We start from the raw sequence: 25,714 nt of genomic DNA on the forward strand, positions 1-25,714 counted from the left end.
TTTTTTCTTGTGGATTCATATTTTCTAGAGCCCTGTCCATAAGATTATAAGGAAATATGCAATATTTTTACACAATAAAAAAGGATTTCTTCTCACACGATATTCACCACTACCATGCCCTCTACACACACATATGCATCGTTCACACATTTATTCCTGTTATGGAATCTGATCACTCAAGTGTCATGGACCTCCATTTGATGGTGCCTATAACATTATGATGGGAAGCTGGTGGCGCTGTGGGTTAAACCACAGAGCCTAGGACTTGCCGATCAGAAGGTCGGCGGTTCGAATCCCCGCGACGGGGTGAGCTCCTGTTGCTTAGTCCCTGCTCCTGCCAACCTAGCAGTTTGAAAGCACGTCAAAGTGCAAGTAGATAAATAGGTACAACTCCAGCAGGAAGGTAAACGGTGTTTCTGTGCACTGCTCTGGTTCGCCAGAAGCAGCTTAGTCATGCTGGCCACATGAACCGGAAGCTGTACGCCGGCTCCCTCGGCCAATAAAGCGAGATGAGCACTGCAACCCCAGAGTCGGTCACGACTGGACCTAATGGTCAGGGGTCCCTTTACCTTTACCTTTACCTATAACATTATGAGGAATGGTGACACAGTTCCCCACCCCACAATGTAGATACTATTTAATGATCATGCTTGAAGCTTTTGTACTCCTTTGTTGTATCACTTTAGTACAAGGAATATCCAGCTAGCTCCACTGTGAACAACTAAAGCTGCAGAATCCTCTACAGCAATCCTTTGTGCTGTGGAGTTTTCATTTGGAGGCTGTACTTTCTCTCTTCTCTAATAGTGCTGCAGATGAGGTCTGTCGATTTCTATTGACTCTGAGAAAAAAGTCTTGCCAGGGCTGATTCACATGAATGTCTATATGCATTAGCAGTGTAATGATGGCACTACATTCCCAAAAGACCACGTAGGTACTTCTGCGAAAAGGGATTTCCACATTTTTGTGTCTCTTAATTAAAGAAATATAATGAGCTCTCAGTTTCACATGCCAAGAGCAGCTTCCCATAGCATGAATGACACTGAGAAACCTCATTCACAGTACTGCAAGTATCCCCGAAGATCAGGAAGTAAAACGTGCTCCCTTTTCCATGACTAATAGAAACATACATCTAGCTTTCATTTGGGAAATGGTATGATCACTCTCCTGAAGGTAGCACTGTGAACTCTAGAGAGAGACATTCCTTCCTCTATTTTCAGTATAGCATCACTGTCATTGTCACTGCAATATTATAGACCATGGGTGGTATTCAGCTAAGTTTTACTCAGAGTAAACCCATTGACTTTCTATTAATTTCAACTTAGTTGAAAAACACCCCATACTTCACTTATGATCCAGCATGAGTCCAATTCCAGGGGCCAGGAAGGAAGAGGGGGATAAATACTCCAATATCCAATAAGTTTTTCTACACTCCACCCCCCCCCCCAAAAATCAGCAAATGAATCTTTCACTTGGCTGTGAACTCTTTTTGTTACTGATCTGGAATTAAATATATCCAGTAGGGAACTATTTCCACATTATGTCACTTATGGACAGTGCAGAAGAGAAATTGCCTGTGCGCAATGGAAAATTACACAAAGATGGTATTTTAGTATAATTACGTCCATGGGCTAAATCTTCAGGGATATGTATATGTTGCAGAAAATTATAAGAACATCTGGTACTACCAAAGTATCTAAATAGGGAGCTAGCATTGGCATAAATAAACAAAGCAAATTTGGAACAAATATGCACTCTCTATTTTTAGATACGATTACTTGGTACCATATCAATAGTGAAGTGTTTTTTTAAAAAAACATTCAGCTTTCCTTAGCAGCCACTTCCAGCACACTGAAGAGATAGCTTACAGATAAGTTGCCAAAGTTGCTGGTCCCCAAGGTTTCTGTACTTTCTTGTTGATTTTTTTCCCAATGACAGTGAGTTCCGAAATCTAACCTTGCACGAAGGTCAAGGCAGCTCATAGCTCCTTTCCCACAGTTCAGTAAGAAAAATATTTACACATGTCCCTCACTAATCTGAGGGAGGACAGGGCCACAGGGAGAAAAACAAGCAGGAAAAATATTTCTGGAAATATTCTATATATGGAAAAACTTCAAGGCATGTTGAAATATTAATATAACCCAGTGCCTAGAACAAAAGATTGGGCATAAAAATACCTTCTGGTAGGCCCTAATTTTGGAGTTAAGCAAGCTGGTATCCTTGAAGAAATATTAACTCTCCACCTGCTAACATCCTAAGCCTGGCAGTTGTATCTTCCCCACCCAAGCTGATCTTAAAAGTTTTGTGCCAAGTCCTCTGAAATATACTCGGAGTCGAGAGTGGATTTCATGCTCTTTATTCAGCTCATAGTGGTGATGAGGAATGGGAGTTCCCCCAGAATGTCTGCTTTATATACATTATTTACACAATGGGCCCCACGTGATTGGCTAATTCCAGGATTCTCCTGTAGGCCAATCAGGTTGCGGATTCACTTCCACCTGGAGCTGGATTGGGTGGCTCATGTGGACCAATCAGACTGCTGCATTCTGGGTTCTATTGTTCTAAGACCAATCAGACTGCTGGATTCTGAATCCAATTGTTCTAGGACTAATCAGACTGCTGCATTTTGGATCCTATTCAACTCAGTACATAACATCCTCAAAAGGCTTCTTTAATTCAAGCACAACATACCTGGCTGGTATTTCTTCCAGTTATGCTTCTGCTTCCTTAAGAGCTGCCAGCTGTGGCAGCCTCTGGCCCACATAGGGGATGTAGATGCTCACCAATCCCTCCTTACCTAATACTTTCCCTGCCATATTTCTTTTTTGTCATTTCCCATCTGTGAGTTGGAAAATGGACAAGGGTGTGTGTGTGGAGCTCTGTGGATATCTAGTGGCCATTGACTCACTTGTCTTATTTATTTAGTTTATTTATAGAGTGCAAAGACATAAATGGCTGTTTACACCTTAAATTAATAGCTTACAATTTATAATAGACAAGATTAAAAAAAAGTAAAGGAGAAAAGAAGAACATAAATAAATTCAGGTCCCCAGAGCCACAGCATAAACCAGAAGGACATAAGCCAAATGATGGGTGAAATGAAATGAAATGAATGAAAGTTGGTACAAATTACCGGTAGGCTAATGGGTTGGGGCCTCTGCTCCCCTTCCTGCACTCACAATAAGGCCCTTACATGGATCTCAAAATCTGACCAACAGGAGACTGACTGCTGCTGGGCCCTCACAGCTCCATACTGGTACATACAGTCATTCATTAAGAGTGACAGCTTGGAGGTCACAGCAGCTTGGAAAAGAAGTGATCTATTTTTGTACAGAGGACAAAAATGATCCCATGAAATCCTTAGTACATTCTAATGACAGAGAATGAGAATATCCTTCAAGAAGTGGTCAACATCACATTTTCTTCATATTTTATGCAGACATGCAATAGAAGCTACAAGTGGTGACCTCACCGTCCACTTTTATGGAAGAAAATCACTCATCTCAGTCAGCAGGCGGGGCGGGGCTGGCGTGCATCCAGGGGGCGTGGTGCGCCGCCTGCGGGAGCATGGCACCCAGTGCAGGGGGGGGGCAGCTGCGATAGCACCCCACTGGGATCGCGCTGCCAGGGGTGGTGCACTCCTCCCACACTCCTGGTACTGAAAAAAAAGCACCAAGAATGCATTTTTTTGAAGTGAAGGATTTGTAAGAACTGATATGCACCTATATCTTTCTGTACACGCACAAAAACAATAACACGCAAATTGTATAGATACTACCAGTCGCAGAAGGTGTGGTGGGGCCCTGCTGGTCACCTGACCCACCTCCAGGAGCAAGGCAGTGCAGCAGTTGGTGTGGTGCAAGAACTGGCAGGAGACCAGATTGGCTCTGCCAGAATGTTTGCACCATGCTGGCCTCACTACCAACTAGTCCCCGTTGGTATGCAGTAGCAACTCAGCCAGAGGGAGGTCAAGTGAGTGGTGCAGCCCCACCACACAATCTGCTAGGTGATATTACATGTGCAGGCATAGAGTAATCCAGAAGACTATTAATTCCAAGTTGAGTTCCATGTTTGAGTATCTGATTTCACCGTAAACATTTGCTTTGTATGCTTTGTATTAAATATGTATTAAATAGTATCGTATTATTATTACTTGTATGCAATTTTTATGTTGTAGTAAGATTATTGTTGAGGGTCTTTAACTCCAATTTAACTCTCCGGCTAGTGAATCACGGTAAGACTCAATTGATGGTGGACTCTTGCCTACGTGCTTCCCATGTCCTATTTTGTGTCTTTCCTGTTCAAAAGAAAAGCTCTCTCCATTTGATCAAGTCAACAAATATTTGAATGTACCGGTATTTTGCTTGTGCAGTTTCCTACAGACAATAGATTCTGCTAGCACTAGCTGTGATTCGTACTCAGGTGGTTACCGGTGTTGAAAACAAACACTGACCTGAAGTTGACTTTTCACAAGAATACCTCTTGTGTAAACACCATAAAGGGACACTGAGGATAAATAACTTTTTTTCTGCTCTGGGAAATGAACTAGATAATTATTATATCACTCCTAGAAGGAGAACATTAGTGCCAAGGAAATTATTTCCCCAACTGTAGACAAAGAAACAATTACAGTGGTACCTCGGGTTACATACGCTTCAGGTTACAGACTCCACTAACCCAGAAATAGTGCTTCAGGTTAAGAACTTTGCTTCAGGATGAGAACAGAAATCGTGCTCCGGTGGCATGGCAACAGCAGGAGGTCGCATTAGCTAAAGTGGTGCTTCAGGTTAAGAAGAGTTTCAGGTTAAGTACAGACCTTCGGAATGAATTAAGTACAGTACTTAACCCGAGGTACTACTGTATCAAGAATAAATACAGTTCTCTAGAAAAAGAAATTTGTGTATTTTATATTAAATATATGCCTTTTGTCAGTAGTCATCCTGGAGTTATGTTGCTTTTCACTAGAATTAGAATTACATGTTAGATGTTCTTTTGTGCTGATCATCAATGGGGGGAAATATACAACATGACGAATTCCTTAATGTTTGCTTAGTAAAACAACCACTTTGTCAACCACTATGTTTTAAGACTGGGATGTGAACTTTACTGTTTCAGAGTGGAAGATACATACCATAAAAATACAAAGCAACTTCTGCTAAAAATTCCTGATGAAATTCAGCACTTAAATTGGAGTACATATGCCAAATGGAACTGTAGTTCTCATACCTTTTACTTTCAAAATAAGAGCTCTCTTCAATTTCTGGCTGCTTCTGGCAGCACAACAACAAGCACAACTTTCTATTATTTACATTTGGTAAGATGCTTAAAAGGGATGGGCTCTACATAGGAACTGAATTTAAGGCCAAGCAAAAATCTCAACTAATTCATACATTCAACTGTGAGCACATTCAAGTTTCCTGAAGTATGTGTCCTGCATACCTATAGCACAGTTTGCATGTTGCATGGGGAAGGGTCTGCAATTATGAAAATTACCAGATAGCATGATGCACTTCTGGGAGCTTTTGGCGCCGGGTCAAGTCTCCACTGAGTCTCTGCTGTGTGAGTAGGAGCTCTAATTATCAAATTACTCTGATAAAAAGGCTCAACCTATGAAAATAACTGCCAACTTTTATCAGTAAAAGACTCCGGGAGCTGTCGGATGGACTTTCAAATCTCCCCTCCCTTTTGAAGCTACTTAAATCAACTTTGAACTCCCCCCGTGCAAAGCCCTTAAAACTGTGGGCTGGATAAAGTAGCCCTATTTATTTCCGATTCCGAGCACGGTACTTACAAGACAATGTTGCAAAGAACTGGGGATTTCACCCACAGAACCTGTAACAACTCCCCCAAAGAAAAAGCAGGCCAAAATTTCAACCTACCGTACTTTCAACCCAAGGCTAATGAAGCAAATAATCCAGGAAACCTCCATTCTCATGAGTGGTCTGTTGACCACACCTGGATTGGAAGGGAGGAAAAAACTAATGACGGAGGTGAGGGAGTGGACCTGGCAACCGAACTAAAACAAGCTGAACTAGCCAAAGAGGGACCTGAAGCAAGTCTAGAACCAGCAAATGGGCGGCCTACTTTCAATGCTCCTTCCTCAGATGCTGTCAGGCAAGGCAGCAGAATCCTGAGGCTACCTGTTTTCTTAATGCCTCCTCATCTTAATTTGCTCTTCAGGGCAACACCAAAATTCCCAGGTGAACACATCTAATAAACTATATCCACTGAGTACGTAGAGCAAAAAATAAAACGGGGGAAGGGAATAGAAAATGTAGCATGATTTAGGCTTTATAAACTCTCTCTCACAGCACAATCCTATGCATGTCTACTCAAAAGTAAGTCCCATTGAGCTCAATGGAACTACTGTAATTCCTTTAAAATAGGAATGCACCCTTAGTGGGTTGCTGGCCCTGTCAACTGGTAAGGTATCTCACAGACTTTGATGGTATTCACAGGAACACAGAATGTAGTTGAATCAGACACACAGGGCTGTATTCAGCAGTGGCTTTGCACTTGTTGAAGTGCATTCCCTTGGACGAGGTAGGACATCAGATTTTTCACTGATGCCTCCTACCTAATGCAACCTTTCCATGCCCCCAAAGCCCCTAAAATTTTTCCTAAGGGTTCATGAACCCTCTGGAACAGTGTGGTATATGGCACAAACCCCAAAGGGCTACAACTAGTAGGGCAGGAATGATAAAAATGAGGTGCCTCACCTGGCACTAGCCACAGAAGTGCTTCCACTTAGCACAAATTCACCACTGGATGGAACCCGTACCTAATATTCAATATGTATATTTGTCACCCAGGAAACGGAAACATTTCTACAGCATCCCTGAAGCCAAACAAGTCCTGGTCTTGGGCCAAAACACCATTGTAACCTGATACGATCCTAATAGTGAACATTCTGAGGGACTCTGGGGATAAATTTGCATCTCTGTACAAGGAGAATTTGGCTTCTTGTACTCGGGACTATATTTTCGTTCTGGGAGGCTAATTGTAATTTTCCACCTAGTGCTCTGCAGGAGGTATGGAACGTGTCCACAGTGCCTAGGTATTTGCATTTAAAGAATTAATAAAAATTCCTGGCTGGTCAAAAAGCTTCCATGAACATTATGACCTTGACATTTTTATCACCTCCTAGCTTGTTTTCTCTTTCATTGACCAAACACAAATCTCTTTACCAAAGTATGCAAGTATCCATTCTCCCCTAGAACTATGCAGTTTCCCTGCCACAGAGCTTCAGAAGGGAGAAACAAACAAATAATAAAACAAAGGCAAGAATTCAACTCTCCGCCCGCCATGCTTGGACACCCGTCATAATGACTGCTATTTAAAGGAGAACTTTTCTATGTTAGCAAATAGTTGATAAAAATGGTCAAACATACTGGTGATATTTTTAAAAAGGTCAATATACTGAGTCTTACTGGGTGTTATTTGCTTACTTCAATATCTCCCTCTCACGCCTTTGCATAGTCTTGGGGTAGATAACTACAGTTTAAAAATAAAAACCAAACCACACATCCATTAAAAACAAAATACTCAGTTAAATTAATGTTGCTTTAAACCTGCTGAATCTGAATGCTTTTCCTCAAGGAGGAAAGTTCTTCAGAGGAGAGATCTGGTTGTGAGGAAGCCACTGACGACAGCTCCCTGCATGCACTTGTGTTGGATTGCATGGTAGTCAAGAAAATGTTCTTGGTAAATAGTAACTGGTTGTGAATTGTTGAGACAAGGTGGGCTCTGGGGCATTTAGAATCGAAGCTGCCAAGTGTTTTTTAGACCAACGCTCACACCCCGAAAGACTTTAGGGACGGAGCCAGTACAGATGTTGGGGTAGTTTATTGTGCTGTCTGCAATCCACCTCAGCAAGGAGGTAGTCTGTCATGGTCTGCTCTACGTGAATCTGTCATCAAAGGCAACCCAAAACACAGGATTATTTTCCACAACAGCATCCAGAAATTCCCTGGCAAGGTTATTGACAGCTACAGAGGGAGCATGCTGTTCTGTCTTCTTCCATAAAAGCTTATGCTAGATTGCACATTGACTGGGGCCCCATTTAAGCATTCTGCTCCATATCAGCATCCCGCCACCAGCTCTGCCCTGCAACCATGTATGTATGTATGTATGTATGTATGTATGTATGTATATTTGAGAACGATGGATTCAATCAGTGGGCTCTCCTTTACAGAAATTACCTTCCTTGTGTCTGTCATGGATGCTTTAGCTGAGATTCCTGCATTGCAGTGGGTTGGACTACATGACCCTTGGGTCCCTTCCACCTCTATGATTCTATGAAGTGGTGGAGAGCAACAGCAACAGCAAGTGCAATAGCCATGGCAGGGCCAGTCAGCACAATCTGACTTTCTACCACCGAGTACCTGGGTACTGGTCTTTGTATCCTATACCTTTGAAAATAAACAAATCATTACAAGATACTTTTAATGTCTCCAGTTCTTTCTTATCTTTCATTCTTATCTTTCTCATCTGCCAGTCAAAAGGCTGGCCCAATATACATTGATTTTTGTGGAAAAGGTCAAGCTGCCCACCACCCTATCACAACTAGAGAAGATGATTGGAATGGCAATAGAATCTTGCTTCACCACGGGTAATGAGACAGTGTCCTCCACCACAACTGTGAGCAGCAGACCAGGGTGCAGGGCACATTCAGCTCCGAGCATCACACACAGCTCTGTCCTCCCACTCCTCACCACCACTGTCCATCCTACAGCATTTACCACCTGAAGCACCCAACACATGTAGCTCATTGGGAGAGCATCTGCTTCTCAGGCAGGAGGTGCCTGGATTGTTCCTGGCATCTCCACGTCAGACTAGGAACTTCCCCTGTCTGAAACCCATGAGAACCACTGCCAGTCACTGTAAAAGACAGTATTGAACTAGACAGACCAATGACATAAGGAAGCCTCCTGTGTGCAGTCTCTGTCTAATGCTCACAAATGGAGAGTGAAAAACAACACTGCAATCAGGGCTGGATTTAGGTTTGATGAGGCCCTAAGCTACTGAAGGTAATGGGGCCCTTTGTATGTCCAGCTGTCCTTTGTCAACAACAAATTGTCACGAAGACGCCTTCACCCTGGTATGGCTCCCCTTTATCACATACACAGCCCAACAAGACAATGACAAAAATCCACCAACAGCATACAAATCAATATGGCTAACCTGATCCAAAACACCCACCCACCCCACTCACACATGAAAACAAAGATCACCACAGCCAATCACAAACAAACAACCACACCCTAGGCCAAGGGTCTGCAACCTTTAAGACAAAAAGAGGCACTTGGACCCATTTCCGAAGAAAAAAACAAACTGGGAGCCGCAAAACTTGTCATTATAAAAATAACTTTTTTGTCACTTTTTTATTATTTCTTTGTTTGACCCCTCAGAATTACTCCTCCTCATAGAAATAAACGTTAAATTAACAAGTTACCTTTTTTTTGTGTGTGTGTTCTTCACTCCCCTTCAAAACAGTGACCAGCGTACATGCCCCCTTTCAATGCAGTGACCAGCGTACATGCCCCTTACAATGTAGCGGGCGGGAAGGTGACGTCGGGACGGTGTGTGACTAACGCATGCACCGCCCCCATGCAACGTCACAGCCAGTACAGCGCCTGCCACAGTGGGGAGTGTCAGGGCGCACAATGCGCCTCCTCCCCTCGCTAGTATCTGCCCCGGAGCCGCGGCAAAGCTGTAAAAGAGCCACATGCGGCTCCGGAGCCGCGGGTTGCCGACCCCTGCCCTAGCCCAACCCCAACCTCTCTCACCACCAAAGGAACACAAGTGAACAGCAGAGGACCTGCACAAGCAACGCTGACACAAAACCCCCTCATGTAGTAAGTAAAATAGAAACATCACCACCCCACCCCACCCCCACTCATCTTTCCCCCCTCCACCTCTTTCCCCCATTCTTCCTAATGTCTCAACAAATGAAACCGATTTGTAAAAAAAAAAAAAGTTACATGGGGGGAAAATATGAGAGAGACATTGCACTTACCTTTGTAAATCAAGAAAATCTTTAATAAAAATACATTTAAACAACAACAACTTGTTGCTGTTTTTTGTGTTGAATATATGCTATATGGTAATTTATGGACCTAGTAGGTATCTAAAGCCATCTGCACATAACAAATAGGAGCCTACGCAACACAAAACACTGTTGCTGTATGTAGGTTTTATTTTATTTGTTTTTTAGCTTATATTTTGGAAATGTACATCCAGTTTTTCCCTTTAAATTTTTTGGGGGCCTCCAAGAGGGTGGGGCCCTAAGCTATAGCTAGTTTAGCTTTTATGTAAATCCAGCACTGACTGCAATACTGGAAAGGAAAGCATGGAGTCCTTGAATTATATCTGCTACCCCGGTGCACTTTCCCATGCTTCTTTGCACAATCTGGACAATTCTATTTGTGGGGGAAAAGTTTCCAGTTGTCAAGGTTGTAGAGGTATGCAAGCGAGCTAACAATGAGGAATCAGAGAAAGTGCATGTAAAACAAATCCCACATTCAATATGTTTCTGGACTGTCATGATATCTGCAAGAAGCAAGAGCCAACATCCTCAAGATGCGATCAAACAAAATACAAATTTGACTACGATTATGCAGTTCATTGTACATATTTTTTATACAGCCCTTAGATCTAAAACAAAAAAGGCACAACTGCCTAGCTCTGCTATAACATTCTATAGATTCCTTAAGCAAATGGAGATGCCTAGTATACTGTAACTTGCAAAATATTTAATACATATTGAAAGCAATGCCCTGGGAAGGTGAATACATTCAACAGTGTCTGCAGCCATTATTGCTTCAGAAACATTCCATTTTCAGAGGAATGAAAAGAATGGGGTCAGAAGGGATTTAGACTAATTTTAATTGGAAGCCGTTTAAACTGCATACTTATACTACAATTGTGAGGTATAATGAGATAGTGGTGCTGCTTCTTTCTATGGCTTTATGTAATGATCTAATATAATTGAAGCAAACTTGTTTTAACAACTGATTTTATCAGTAGATTTAATGTCTATAAAGAAGCTTTTTAAATTAAGCAGTATATACATACATTTTATTAAATTAAATAAAAACAAACCATACTTTGTCCCATTTTGCTGTTGTAAAAAAAAGGGGGCAAATAGCTTTTAATTTAAGCAACATGACTTGTTTCCTTCACATGCATCTCAGGGCCAAAGTAGATGTGACACTGTTCACACAGTGAGTAATTATGTGAATGGGTAAATATCAGGCAAAGGGGGCCCCAATCCAGATTGGGATTTTGGCAAGGACTAGAGGACTTTAACTCATTGTGTCCTACTATTGTCCCAAATATTAAACATCTGCTATTTGCATTGGAAAGAAATCTCCCATTGGCGCATGTCATTTGCATTGGAAAGCAAGCTTCCATTGGCAAATGCACGTTTTCTTTCCAATGCAAATGGCAAGTGCAAGAGACCATATTTAGACTGGGAAAACATGGGGGGGGGAGAAGGGGTTATTCCTCTACACCCCCATCAGGATCCTAATCTAGGCTTCATGTTCACTTTTTATGAAAACCATTCACACATTATGAATGAAGGGGTGTGTGCATATTTTATACAGATGATAGATGATGATAGATTAGATAGATAGATAGATGATAGATAGATAGATAGATAGATAGATAGATAGATAGATAGATAGATGATAGATAGATAGATAGATAGATAGATAGATAGATAGATAGATGATAGATAGATAGATAGAGATATATAGTGTGTGTATGTAGGTACAGTGGTACCTCTAGATACGAACAGGATTCACTCTGGAGCCCCGTTCGCATCTAGAAGCAAACGTAACTGGAGATGGCACGTCTGCGCACGCACGCGTTGCTTTTTGCCGCTTCTGCTCATGCGCGTGACGTCATTTTGAGCGTCTGCACATGCGCAAGCGGCGAAACCCGGAAGTAACGTGCTCTGTTACTTCCTGGTTGCCGCAGAGCACAACTCATATGCGCTCAACTCGAAGCGTATTCAACCCGAGATATGACTGTATGCCTGTGTGTGGCATAGTGAATATGTGCGGGGGCCCTCTTACTTTGGCCATGCATACTTTTGGTATGTAGAACACAGTCCTTCAGCTGAAAAATTTCATCCCACCTCGATCTACAGTGTGCCTATATTTTATCCATATGACAGCTATAGGAAATATTAGCATAACAGAAAGTAAACATCACTGGCCCCAATGTAAATAGTCCTACTGTTACATTTTTAAGGCAACATTATCTCAAAAGAGGGTGCGGTAAACAAAATCTTTAAAAAAATTGCAAGTGGATCAAATAAACAACATCATTATTAACAGCTGTTAATAAGCAGACAAAGAATTTACGTCCATGTCTGGATTTGCCCTTCTGCAATATTAAATCCAGTATGTATCTGCTTTTAGACTTGAAAGTGCTCTGTGGAGATATAATATTTCCTTTTCTTCTCTCAGCCTCCTTGGTGCTCTTATATTCAAGAAGAGTGGAAATGGTATCCCCTTGTAGCAGTCTTAAAATTCCCTGAGGAGGAACCTGAAATGACTCCAAATGTGTTGAGCATTTAAAGAGAGATTTTTATTCAAAACATTTGCACAACCAGCTCTGGGATTTCCCCCTTTTGTTTCCCTAATAATAAGGGACACTTGAGAGGCGGCTGGAGCATGCTTCTGGCAGGTGGCCAGAGTTCCAAATGCTCATATCCAGTTCCTCAAAGTTTAATCGGTGGAAGTTGAGGAAAAAGAAGAATTAACTGAAGGAAGTTGTTCATCCATGAACTATAAATACATTAGAAGGTTGATCCCTGTTCCCTCAGTTGTGTTCTTGTATTGCACATCATGCTCCTCATACCTTTTCCAAATCCAGAATTCTCAACCTGGTTTGAGGTTGTAATATTTTGTGCAAATTAGAAGAGAGAGCAATATAATTTAAAATGCCCTTCACAATAAATAGCAGTCCATTGTCAGCAGTCTATATGCCATAAGGAAACTTCCTATAATATGATAGCGCTAAGCAGACCTCATCTACGCCACTATAACAGAAGCTAAAACAGTAACTCTCAGATTTCAACACTGATTGAAATCCTCTAGGTTAGAATGTCAAAAGCAACAGTTTAAAATTCTGAGACTCTCCCCGACAAATTAAACAAAGCAGGTGTCCAAAATGAACTATTATAACTATTAAAACCATGAACCTAACTCATACCTCAGCTTAATGTGGATTGTGAACCCCTTGTGCCTCTTTTACTTCAGCTTTGTCCATGGGGTGTTATTTTCCAACCAACGCTGTCCCACACTTTCGCTTCCCCAGATCTGGAGATTCCCTACGTTTTGAATATCAATATAGGAGAGCAACAGTATAGGAAAGTAAACTATTACTCAACAATTCGCGGGCTCCTTGCCCCAGGTCTTCCAGTGTGGATGGTTCAAATTCACTCCCTCCCAAGCCTCCCTTTGTTCCTAGTTGCTGGCATTGCTCAGTTGGTTGTGGAATAAGTGGTTTGTACAGAGGTAGACTTAGAGACAGGCATCGCAGGAAACAGTACTGTGTGAAAAAAGGAGACACCCACCAGGTATGGACATAGAAACTCTGGGTTTGAAAACATGCCCGAATGCAAGCCGCTTGGTATGGACTGCTAGGGGACAAAGCAATTAGAGAAAATGTGGATTTTGTAAGCAAGTACAGTACCTAGTTTCCTGGAAGCTAGCCCCACTGAACTCAATGGGATGGTTCACATACCATGTCAAGCCAAACTTCTGAGTAAACAAGTGTAGAATTGTGCTGTTAAATAAGCTATCTTCAGCTTCCTGGATTGTGGAAGCCATTGTGGAAGCCCAATATGAACACTAAAGTAATTTCATCCCATCCTGCCAATCCAGTGTCAATCATTTTAATATTTGTATATTTTGTCCATGATAATAAGATATGCTACAAAATACAACCTGAAAAATTTGCCTAACTCTCTACATGAAAATAACTATATATGCTTTGCCATATAAGGTATGCGGTTGTTTGCTAAGGATATAGTTTTATTTTTTATGACAAGAACATTTTTGCCTTTCACAAAACAGAAGCTTACAGCAAATGAGCTGGTTCTAAATAATTAGTTCAGTTTATCTATATAGAATATTAAAATGGTAGGTTCTGAAAATTCTTTTTACTCCTGTGGGAATGCTTCACAGATTATCCTCCCATTCTCTGGGATTTACGTAACTGAAGGGGGAAAAGTCAAAGGATAAAAGCTCCATCCATCTAATTATACCAATCAGGAAGCTTTATCACATCAGCTTCAAGACTTCATGTTGTATGTCTGGGAAAGACCCTGCTGTTGTTGGGACATAACAGAGAGTCTAGTTTTAACACACCCTGAAAATAGAGCTCTTTCAGCAAGTTATTTATAGAATTTGTGCCAAGCAACTTAAGCAGCAGTAAGTGATAGGGTAAAAATGTGAAGGCTGAGTTTAGTTGATTTAGCAAAGATCTTTAAATTAAGACTCTGCAAAAAATAATAAGGGCGCCTTTTCTTTATTTATCTATTCAACCACAGGGCAGAAAGGGCAAAGAAGCTTAAAAGGCCTATTCATGCGAACTGAACTGGTGCTTTGAGTCAACTATTTACACATTGTAAATATATTTCATTCACATTAACACAACATTCACGGAGTAAAATTTGACCTAGTTCTCCAATATTTTCATTGTATGTTAGCAATGTTAATATACTATGTATGCTAAGTGACTGGAATTTCTCCTTCAAATATGATGCCTTAAGGTTATTTACATTTCACATACAATTGCAAGTAACAGCTTGCTTTAGTGGCAGAACATCTATTTAATGAAGTTATTTGTAGCTGCACCGTAGTAAATAAGCTCAAAAGTAATTTCATGAAAAATTAAAAGAAAATTATCTGAAAGCTCTCACTGGAATTATATGCTAATACATTCAGTTAAGAAAGGGTGCTTTCAAGGAAATGGATTATCATTATTTTTATTTTCTTAATATTTTTTTCATGCTCTCTTCCAAAGGATAACTTATTTCAAACATGGTAACTAATTTATAGCAATTCCGTGAGTGGGAAGCCCATCCTCTATTTCATAAACCCCAGTAAATGACAGCTCATACAGCAAGCACTATAACAAATAATGAGATAAGCAGAAACATGGGGAAATACCCCCACAACAAGTAACAGCAAAGCACCAACTTTTCTGATACATTTTAATTTTTTATTAGTACTATTATTTATTAAAATCCTAATGTCACATTTCTTAGCAATGACCCAAGGCAAGAAGAGAAGTAGAAGAGTTTGGATTTGATATCCCGCCTTTCACTCCCTTTAAGGAGTCTCAAAGCGGCTAACATTCTCCTTTCCCTTCCTCCCCCACAACAAACACACTGTGAGGTGAGAGACTTCAAAGAAGTGTGACTGGCCCAAGGTCACCCTGCAGCTGCATGTGGAGGAGCAGAGACACGAACCCGGTTCCCCAGATTACGAGACTACCGCTCTTAACCACTACACCACACTGGCTCTCAACATACATAAATATGAATATATATATAATATAAAAGAATAAAATATAAAAGAAATATACAAAATTTTAAACCAAACAACAAAGCCATATAATGCTAAAAACAAGCAACCCGTAAAAATTAACAAAAATCACTCTCCTGGCCTACTCAGGTGTCCCTGCCCTACTTATTTCAACCATGAGTGGCATGTTACTGGGTGAAGCTGACCTAGCATTTGGCTACACCTTGAGCTGCACCAATTGAAACTCATTCTGTTGTATAACAGAAATGGACAAGACAGTTGGACCAGCATGTAAACGACCTTAAATTGTTTTTTTAAAAAACCCCTCTGTTGAATAACATAAAGTGAGGTGGAGAAAAATAACTTATTTGCTGCTTTCACTGCCACTGTGTGGGCTCAAACATGGAGAAACATAGCATCCAGTTACATTCATCTGGAGTTTTTCTCTACAGTACAGTATTTGTGTTCAAGTCAAACCTCTGAACGCCTGAGGTTTCCACTTGAGTGCAGGAAGCTCCTGCAGCCAATCGGAAGCCACGCCTCAGTTGTTGAACATTTCAGAAGCTGAACGGGCTTCCGGTAAGGATTACCGTATGTTTGACAACCAAGGTTTGACTGTACTATGTGTGAGAGGGCACTCACGAGGGCCACAGTAGTGAGACTAAGGGCTATGGGGAGAGCTTTTCTATCTTGCAATGTAAGGAAGGAAACCCTTATCTCCCAGCACAGCACAGAAACCAGATCCCTGCCCCTGTTTTTTTTTTTTTAAAGGTGCCATGGGTGTAGCCAGGGAGGTACGGGGGGTGGGGCAGCTGCCCTCCAAATAAAGTACAGTGGTACCTCTGGTTAAGAACTTAATTTGTTCTGGAGGTCCGTTCTTAACATGAAACTGTTCTTAGCCTGAAGCACCACTTTAGCTAATGGGGCCTCCTGCTGCCGCCGGAGCACGATTTCTGTTCTCACCCTGAAGCAAAGTTCTTAACCTGAGGTACTATTTCTGGGTTAGCAGAGTCTGTAACCTGAAGCGTCTGTAACCTGAAGCGTCTGTAATCTGAAGCATCTGTAACCCAAGGTACCACTGTAAATACATAGAGATACTTAACTAACTGACCAATTGTGTCACGGATAACTCGGTTCTGCCCCCCTAGCATATGCCTGCCCCCCCCCCCAATAAATCCTGACTACGCCCATGAAAACAACACAATCTGCTTCTTCCTTCTGCAGCTTCCTGTCCTGTCTCCAAAGTGTTGTGTTGGCCAAGTTCGTCTCTCTCAGAACAGAAATGCAGGAGCAGTAATCTGATTGTCCGAAAGCATCCAGAATGAATATTGATTGGTCCAAGGACACTAATCAGAGTAAAGATGGGGGAATGTCTTGAAGTGTTTGCAGTGGATTGGTTGTGTGCATAGGTCTGAAGTGAACCCCTTTGTATAAATTGCAGCCCTGATCTGCAGTTTCTAATGTCAAGGAAAGAAGGCTATGTAGAGGATGTGTGGGTCTTGTCACTGACTGAATATCATTACTTATCATTGCTTGAAAAAAGCTGTCTCCCTAGCAATGTAGACTCCAAGCAGGAAGACAGGCAGAGTGTTAGTGATTGTAACATGAAAGAAGCAGAGCATGTGTGTAAGCAAAAGCCCTGGGATTAAGAGGAGACTGCTCTTGGTAGCTCACTATTCCTTTTGGCCTTTAATTCCAATCATCCCTGAATTACAGCTGCAAATTAAATATGCATCAAAAAGCACTTTGGAAACTGCATCAAAATATGCACTTCGTTTCCACGCTCTCAGTGGGGAGTGTATATTTGAATATGCAACCTTAAGAGTAAGGTAAAGGTAAAGGGACCCCTGACCGTTAGGTCCAGTCATGGACGACTCTGGGGTTGCGGTGCTCATCTCGCTTTACTGGCCAAGGGAGCCGGCGTACAGCTTCCGGATCATGTGGCCAGCATGACTAAGCCACTTCTGGTGAACCAGAGCAGCACACAGAAACGCTGTTTACCTTCCCGCTGGAGCGGTACCTATTTATCTACTTGCACTTTGACATGCTTTCGAACTGCTAGGTTGGCAGGAGCAGGGACCGAGAAACAGGAGCTCACCCCGCTGTGGGGATTCAAACCGCTGACCTTCTGACCGGCAAGCCCTAGGCTCAGTGGTTTAACCCAACCTTAAGAGTAGCTCTCCATAAAGGCTGTGGGGGGAGCTTTTCTGTGTTGCCCAGCAAGAAAGGAAATTCTTTTCTCCCAGCACAGCACATGGTTAGGTTCATGCAATGACTGCTGGGAGGAGTGTAGAAAGAAGGAATGCCATGGTAAACCCACATCAGCACAAACAGACGTCTTCATCTGCCCCAGCTGCTACAAAACATGTGTGATCATTCCCCATATTGGTCTCTACAACCACAGCAGGCACTCTAACTCTACAACAGTTTGCCTTCACCCCTGAAGCCAGACACTTCCATTGTCTCCTGAGACAGATGGATGCCAAACAACCTGTCTACCTTCTGTCACAAATAATCACATACAAATATTGTTGAAAAATACTACTAAAGTTGGAAAGGGTCAATTATGCTTTGACTTAAGCAATTCTGTCTACATGTGAGAAGAAAATTTATCGAAACTGTTTGTGTCTTAGACTTTTAAATTACAAAATCACCACAGTTCCATCGCTAAGTAATTCCAAAGGATAAGACACCTGAAATACAGGATTCAGAGCTGGGCCCAAACCCAAACTTCCTATAGACGTTGGACGATATTCTGTGCCAGACCCAGCTGCTTAAGCCAATCCCTAAACTCCATACACCAAAAGCACACTGAGCTTAAAACAAATGGTGCTTATTCTACATCAGGCTTTGGTAACAATGGAAGCATTGTTAAGCAAAGACACAACACTATTTTTTTTCAGTACAGAAGAAAGGATCTCTCACTAACAACAGCTGCCTCTAGATGGAGTGACTCATATCCAGAGAACAGGGCACACCTCAGCTTCTCGCTCTGGAGTCAACTCTAATTCTAAGTACTGTACTCAGCAGTGTATGAAAATTGTCTCATTTTGCCACTCTTCACTTCAGGAAACTGAAAGTGAAGAGCCTTAAGTTCCATTCACATATCACAGAGAGATGACTTTCGTATTGCTGAGGGTGTTTGTGAATGGGACTTGCTATATGCCAATACAGTGGTACCTCGGGTTACATACGCTTCAGGTTACATATGCTTCAGGTTACAGACTCCGCTAACCCAGAAATAGTGCTTCAGGTTAAGAACTTTGCTTCAGGATGAGAACAGAAATTGGGCTCCGGCGGTGCAGCGGCAGCAGGAGGCCCCATTAGCTAAAGTGATGCTTCAGGTTAAGAACAGTTTCAGGTTAAGAACGGACCTCTGGAACGAATTAAGTACTTAACCCGAGGTACCACTGTATAACAACTGACTTCAACTCCTGCAAGAAAGAATAAGGCCCTATTACACTGCAAGCATATGCTGGCTTCATTTCACTTCATCTGCCATGGCTTCCCTCAGAAAATCCTGAGTGTTTGGATGGAACTTGGGAAGACCAGAATTCAAATTTCCACCCAGCCATGAAGCTCTTTGCTGGGGCAAATGATTACCCCTAAATCTAACCTACCTCACAAAGTTGCTCGAAAGTGGTTATCCTATACAGGCAACCTCCAATTGGGGGGGAGGTTTGCGTTCCTGCCCCCCTCCCCGCCAGCAGGTTGGCGGAGCACGCATAAGCCTACGCTTTTCCGCCCCTGTTCTGCTCTCTTCTGGGTCCAAAACAACCCACACATCGGTAGCTGTGTGTCAATTGAACACACAAAATGGTCGCCATTTGTATGAGACTGGAATAAAAATGTGAAAAGTATTTTTTGAACAATAGCTAAATAATGGAATAATGCAAATTACAATATTTTCAGAAAATCACTAGTACTAAAGCAATATGAATAAGTATTGCATGTAAATCAGAGCATATGCATTGCTTTTGAACTGCAGCCTATTTTACTAATGTATTAACATGTGACTAATTGTATTTTTTTATTGTGATTTTATTGTATGTTGATTTCTTAATGGCTTTGACCTCCATGGAGGCCTTCTTGTTGAATGAATATTTATTTATTTTAAATAAATAAATAAAATAAATGTTTTTATTTATTTTGTGAGAATGCAAGACCTATTTAATTATTTTATACCAAGGTCCCAATATATTAAAATAATAAATATCTTCAATATAATTAATATTTCATATTCAAGAACTGTCTGCAAATATTAATCAACTTGATCCATCTGCAGGCAGGGAAACATGGGAGCTGTTGTCTTGGAGTGCCATCTTGTGGCCAAATCAAAGTAAGTAAAATCTTATTGTGGAAATGTTTAATGTAAACTGCATATTTTATGGCAAGGTGAGGAAGCATTCTGCATTTAGTGGTGAGCTTCCTAGTAGTGCCTCCTGGTTGCTGCGATTCCTACAAAAAAATCTGGACTAGGTAAACCTTGGCCTGATCCAGCAATGCACTTTGGATGTTCTTAAGCAAGTGCTCATATCCAAATCACTGAATAAATTATTAGTTATGACTGTACTGCCAAGCATATCTGAGAATACATACACTTTTTCTTTAAAATAATTTAGTAGATCATGGGAATGATAGATAGATATAGATATAGATATAGATAGATATAGATATAGATATAGATATAGATATAGATATAGATATAGATATAGATATATAGATATAATGTAGATTATAGCCACTGTGGTGTAGCAGTTAAGAGTGTCAGACCTGAGAGACTAAGGTTTATATCCCTACTCAACTATAAAGCTCACTTAAGCCAGTCACTCACTAATCCACCTCACAGGGTTATTGTGAGGGAGAACTATGCATGCCACCTTGAGCTCCTTGGAGGAATATAAATGCAATAAGTAAGTAAATAATCTGGACCCTGTGGTATGGAGACACCCAAATATGTCATCTCATACATTAAATGCATTCCACAGCTTTCCTCACAAGCTGCAGCACTGACAGTATGATCATTGTGACCTGAGATGCATATCTGCAGTGCATGGCAATAAATGTCCAACTGTACCCTGATACTTCCTGGAAACCCTGTCAAGTCATAAGTACAGTGATAAATATTTGTCAAACACAGACCAGAAAGCTAAAGTGACACGTCTGATAAATCATCTGCACTCGCTGTCCCGATGCTTCTAGGACAGGTTCAAGGTTCTTGTATCAATATAGAAACAGATACCGGTATATCAAGACTATTGCCTAGACTAGTGGTCCCCATTTAGTACTGTTTTTCAAAAGCCAAGCCACAGACCCCTTTTTAAATAAATAAATAATAATAATAATAATAATAATAATAATAATAATAATAATATCAATGGTAGTTTTTGTTATGTGAATGGTGCTAGGGACCCCCTGGATGGGTTACTTCTGACATCAGGAGTGGCCCAAGCCATTTTGTTGCCTGAGGTGAATGACAATATGGTATATTCCCCATTCTGTACCAAAAAATGTAAGTAGACTGATAGCTGAATATTACTTCAGCATTGGCGATAGAACAGAGTCCTCCACCACACACTCGGACAGCAAGCTAGCATAGAGGCTGTAGGGCAGACCATATAGCACACATTTCTAGCCACTTTCTTCCCCTTACAATTTGCCTTGTGAAGCAGCTGTCTCACTCTGCTCCATGAAACAGCCGGCCCTGTCTGATATACTAGGCTCTGGTAGCATAAGCCATTTTTTAAAAGGATCAAAATCAAGTCCTTCAGCTAGGAACAGAATAACTATTTAATTTAGCCTATCCCCTGTGCAGCTATTGAAAAGTTAAAGAATTGCAAGATCCTAGACATTAATGGGCTTGGAGGGGCATTTTACAAGTCTTTTAGTGGGGTTTGAGTCTGCTTTTTTTAAAGCAACCTAATGAAATCTTAGAATGGGGTGTGATTCCAGAAATGTGGTGCTGATTGAACCTCATAGCCATATTAAAACCAGGTAATGATCCCTTCTCTCAAGGGTAGTACCACCATATTGATCTCTTAATATGCTAAATTCCTCACTTCCAACCTAGCAGCCCAGCTTAATATTTCCTTTCCTTTCCTTACTTTACTTTACAGAATATACTGGAATAGACCAGACTGGCTTCATGCCAAGATGTCAATTGTCAAATTCTGTGAGGAAATACTATTCTTTATAACAAAATCATTAAAATTCCCTCAGATTTATGCTCTTAACGTTTTGTATCACTTGGAATGGCCAATTTTAATGACACTCCTACATAAATTAAATTTTAGATCACATTTTTTGAATGCAATCCAACAATTCTATTCATCTTCAGAAGCTATGGCTAGAGTCAATGTGTACTACTCACACTTGATAAAATTATCCTACTACTCACACTTGATAAAATTATCCAAGCAGGCTTCCCCCGCTCCTCAGTTCCTTTTACAGGAACTACTGAAGGACTAGCAAACAAGATCTGAGCAGAGAATTACAATTAATAGGAGGCAGCATGTAATACATTTACTAATGACATTTTACTGATGTTAAGTAATATGTTGCTTGTCATTCCAGTGCCTACAGAAACAGCTCAGCGACTTCCATAGGGCATGAGATAAATTACCATATGTGCTCATCCTCCTATCTATTAACATCCCTGGTAACAGAACAAAGGTGATTGCAACAGCTATCAAACCTAACACTATATCTGAGTATTGTTACATCTAAAGAGGTTATGAAAGTGAAATCTTGTTCCCCTTTCAAGAAATGTAAAGTAATAACTTGCCCAGTAGAAGAAAAATAATCTTTCATGGCTGGGGGAAACCTAAATTCACCTTCCTATTTCAACACCTCCCAATTATGATTCTTGAGGGTGCATTAAAACAATGGCAATATTTGTTAGAGAAATTTACTGTTGGTGGTAAAATAATAATAATTAATAGTGCTATCTTATATAGATGCAGAAAAAAGAGATTCAGTTTATTAAACTTAAGTCTATCCTGAGGTGTTTCATCTTAAACTATTAGTACACTAGAATTAGAAATTATAAGGACATCACCTAACTCATGACACAATGGAGATTTCATAAAATGGACTCTCAATGAAGCATACTGCCTCTGACTCCAAGGTGATTTGGGTCATTTCAGTAGGGTACTTCAATGGGATTGGGGAAGAGAACTACATTGTGATGGGATGCCGTTGGCTTCATTGTGTCCTCTATGCAGAGCCAAGGCCAATGTCTAAGAGAAGTGGCACTGGGGAGGAAGAGGAAGCTGCTTCCCTGCTGCTCCTTTACACAGTGGGGTAGCCATAGCCACTGGGCAAAGTGGCAGTGGCAGTGGGGTAGTGGCTTCTCTTCGCCTTCCTTTTCATTGAGGTGCTGCCCCTCTCTGGGCGGTTGGCCTAGGTGAATAAGCTTGCTGCTTTCATAGCCTATGTATGACAGCAGCAAGCCTATTCGCTGTGTGTCCAAAAAGCAGCAGGCCTATAGGAGAAGCAAGCTACTGCCCTGGGGCTGCCCTTGCTTTACACAGCAACTACAAGGACCCTACCTTGTAAAGCAGCAGTGAAGCAGCAGCTTCCTCTTCTGCTTTGACACCTCCTCCTACATCCCTTGCCTACCCATTCCCTCTGCCCCCCACCCACCTGTTCCTTGATTTTTGCCTTGGTCACCTTCTCCACTTTGACTTCATATTTCAAATGTTGCTGGACCACAATTTATTTACCGCATTTATGCTCCACCTTATTATTCCAGGAGCTCAATGTGGGGTACATGGGTGCTCCCCCTCATCATTTAATCCCAACAATCTTGTGAGGAAGGTTTAGGCAGAGAGAGACAGAGAGAAAATGGCCCAAGGCCACCCAATGAACTCCATGGCTGAGTTTGAACTCTGGTATCCCAGGCCCTAGTCTGCCACTCTTAACTACTACACCACACTGGCTTTTGAGTGTCATGGCATCTCTGACCATAGGCGATTCCAGCTGAGGGCTGGTGAGTGCTTGGTGCTATACATGGAAATGTTGATTATAATTGCTACCAGGTATTCAGTGCTGTAGAAATTCAAAATCATCATCCTCATTGCTGGTGAGTGCTTGGTGCTGTACAAATGTGGAAAATATCCTAGTAAGGTTTCATGTCGGGGAGAGTGCATTTTGTGGTTGTTTGCACAGTAACAAAACAAAACACACACACACATTTCAAAGCCCAAAGGTTGGTAATTAACCAAAGATTTGTGAGAAGATATGTAACGAAAGTGCCAGGCGAGCCTCCCTGGGGAGAGCATTCCACAAATGGGGAGCCCCCCCCCCAGAAAAGGCCTGTTCTTGTGTTGCCACCCTCTGGACCTCTCGCGGAGGGGGCACATGAAAAAGGGCCTCAGATTATGATCTCAGGGTCTGGGTTGGTTCATGTGGGGAGAGATGGTCCTTGAGGTATTGTGGTCCTGAGTTGTTTCAGACTTTTTTTGGTCAAAACTAGCACTTTGAATTGGGCCTGGAAACTGATTGGCAGCCAGTGAGTGCACTTGGGCCAGGATTGGTGCAATATGCTCAAACTGTCTTGCACCAGTGGGCAACCTGGCTGCTGAATTCTGAACTTATTGAAGTTTCTGAACTGTATTCAGCATGGATGTTGAAATCCCCCCCCCCCAAACCAGCAGTCTATGAGTCCTCAGAGACCAGCTCTGTCAGCTCAGGCTGGAAAACTGATGGGCAGTAAAGTGGATGGTAAACCAGAAAAACTCCTAATCCAACACCAGGAACAAACACTCTAGATCCCCATTTAACTGGACACAGAGCCAAGAGAGAGAGGTGGCATTTCTATAAGACCAAAACAACTCCCTTTCCTGACCCTCAGGTCTGCCCTGATGCTGCCCTGAGTACCTTGGCAGGCACAGCTGGGTGAGACCAACTCTGCTCTGCTCTCCCACCAAGGTCTCAGTCATACATACCAGATTGGCCTCCTCATCCACAATCATATCATTGATGAAGGAGGTTTTATTGAGAATCGCCATGGCATTCAACAGCAGCAACCACAGACACAAGACAACCACAATTCCCCAGGTTGGAGGTGACACAGTGGTGGTACAATGTTTTTGTTTCATCTTCAATCAATCCTCAATGTTTTTCTTTTTCTCAGGCTTCCGTTTGAAATCTCTCAAATATTTTGTTCAGAGTCCCTCAAGGCACAGCCATTTAAGCTTTGTCTATGTTGCCAAGATTATGATGGATAGCTGCCCACCCTTACAGAAAAGTACCAGGATTCCCAGCTGTCACTACCAACTGCAGCCAAACTACTAGCTCAATTACGGACTGATATTCTGGGAAGAAGTTCATAATGTGATTAATCTCTGCTGTTGACACACTCAACCTTTATGGATCTATAGGCTGCTATATTTCTGTGAGGTCAGAATAGAATCACCGAGGTGGGTGGCTAGCATTTAACCAATTCAGCTGATTTAAGCAAAAGCACAATTCCACAATCTACTCAGACGTATGTGGAATCCCCCAGGGCCAGCAGTATAATTTTCCCCCCTTAGGAGCGGGAGGCTGGGGGGGACACTCCTTAGTCCTTCTGAAAATGAGCAAATAAAAAGTAAAAATAGGAAAAGCAATAACGTAAATAAATAACAATAAAATATTTACTTCAACTATTTATATTCTGCTTAGCACTGTTGTGTAGGAGTATACAATACAATACATTTACTAAAGATAAAATCCGTCAAATTATCTACAAAATCAGAAAACTTTATTTAAAGTGCCTGCTGAAAGGGGGGTGGGAGATGACCAAGCACTGAAGTTCAACAGGAAGGAGGCCTGTATGCTTTCTACCAGGAAGGATTTCCTCAGAGTTGGGTCCAAGCAATCTTCTTCTTCTTTGGCGATCACTCGTAGCCGAGTAAGATTGTCTTCCATAAACATAGTTTTAACAATGAGTCCGTAAGTGACCATGGAGGCCAATTCTGGATCCACACATCCTTCCACAGTGGGGACATTGGTTTCCGGGTGGGAGTTGAATGGGGTACTACTAACAAAGACTCGCCTGTAATGGGGCAGGGATATAAGGAATCAGGTGGTCCTTAAGGTATCCTTGTAATTAATGCAAGAACTCTGAATCTGGCCCAGTAGCATATAGTCAGCCAGTGCAAGCTTTTAAGCACTGGCGTTATATC

General features: G+C 41.6%; 1 long non-coding RNA gene across 1 annotated transcript; it reads left to right on the plus strand.

Moving 5' to 3' along the window:
• Positions 1–18,454: 18,454 nt before the first annotated feature.
• Positions 18,455–22,438, plus strand: LOC308595510. The gene is made up of 3 exons (XR_014012068.1): positions 18,455–18,559; positions 19,831–19,884; positions 22,119–22,438. It is a non-coding gene; the product is annotated as an uncharacterized lncRNA (long non-coding RNA).
• The last annotated feature ends 3,276 nt before the right edge of the window (positions 22,439–25,714 follow it).

The sequence above is a fragment of the Podarcis bocagei genome (assembly GCF_964188305.1).
Source record: "Podarcis bocagei genome assembly, chromosome: 10".
Taxonomy (NCBI): Eukaryota; Metazoa; Chordata; class Lepidosauria; order Squamata; family Lacertidae; genus Podarcis; species Podarcis bocagei.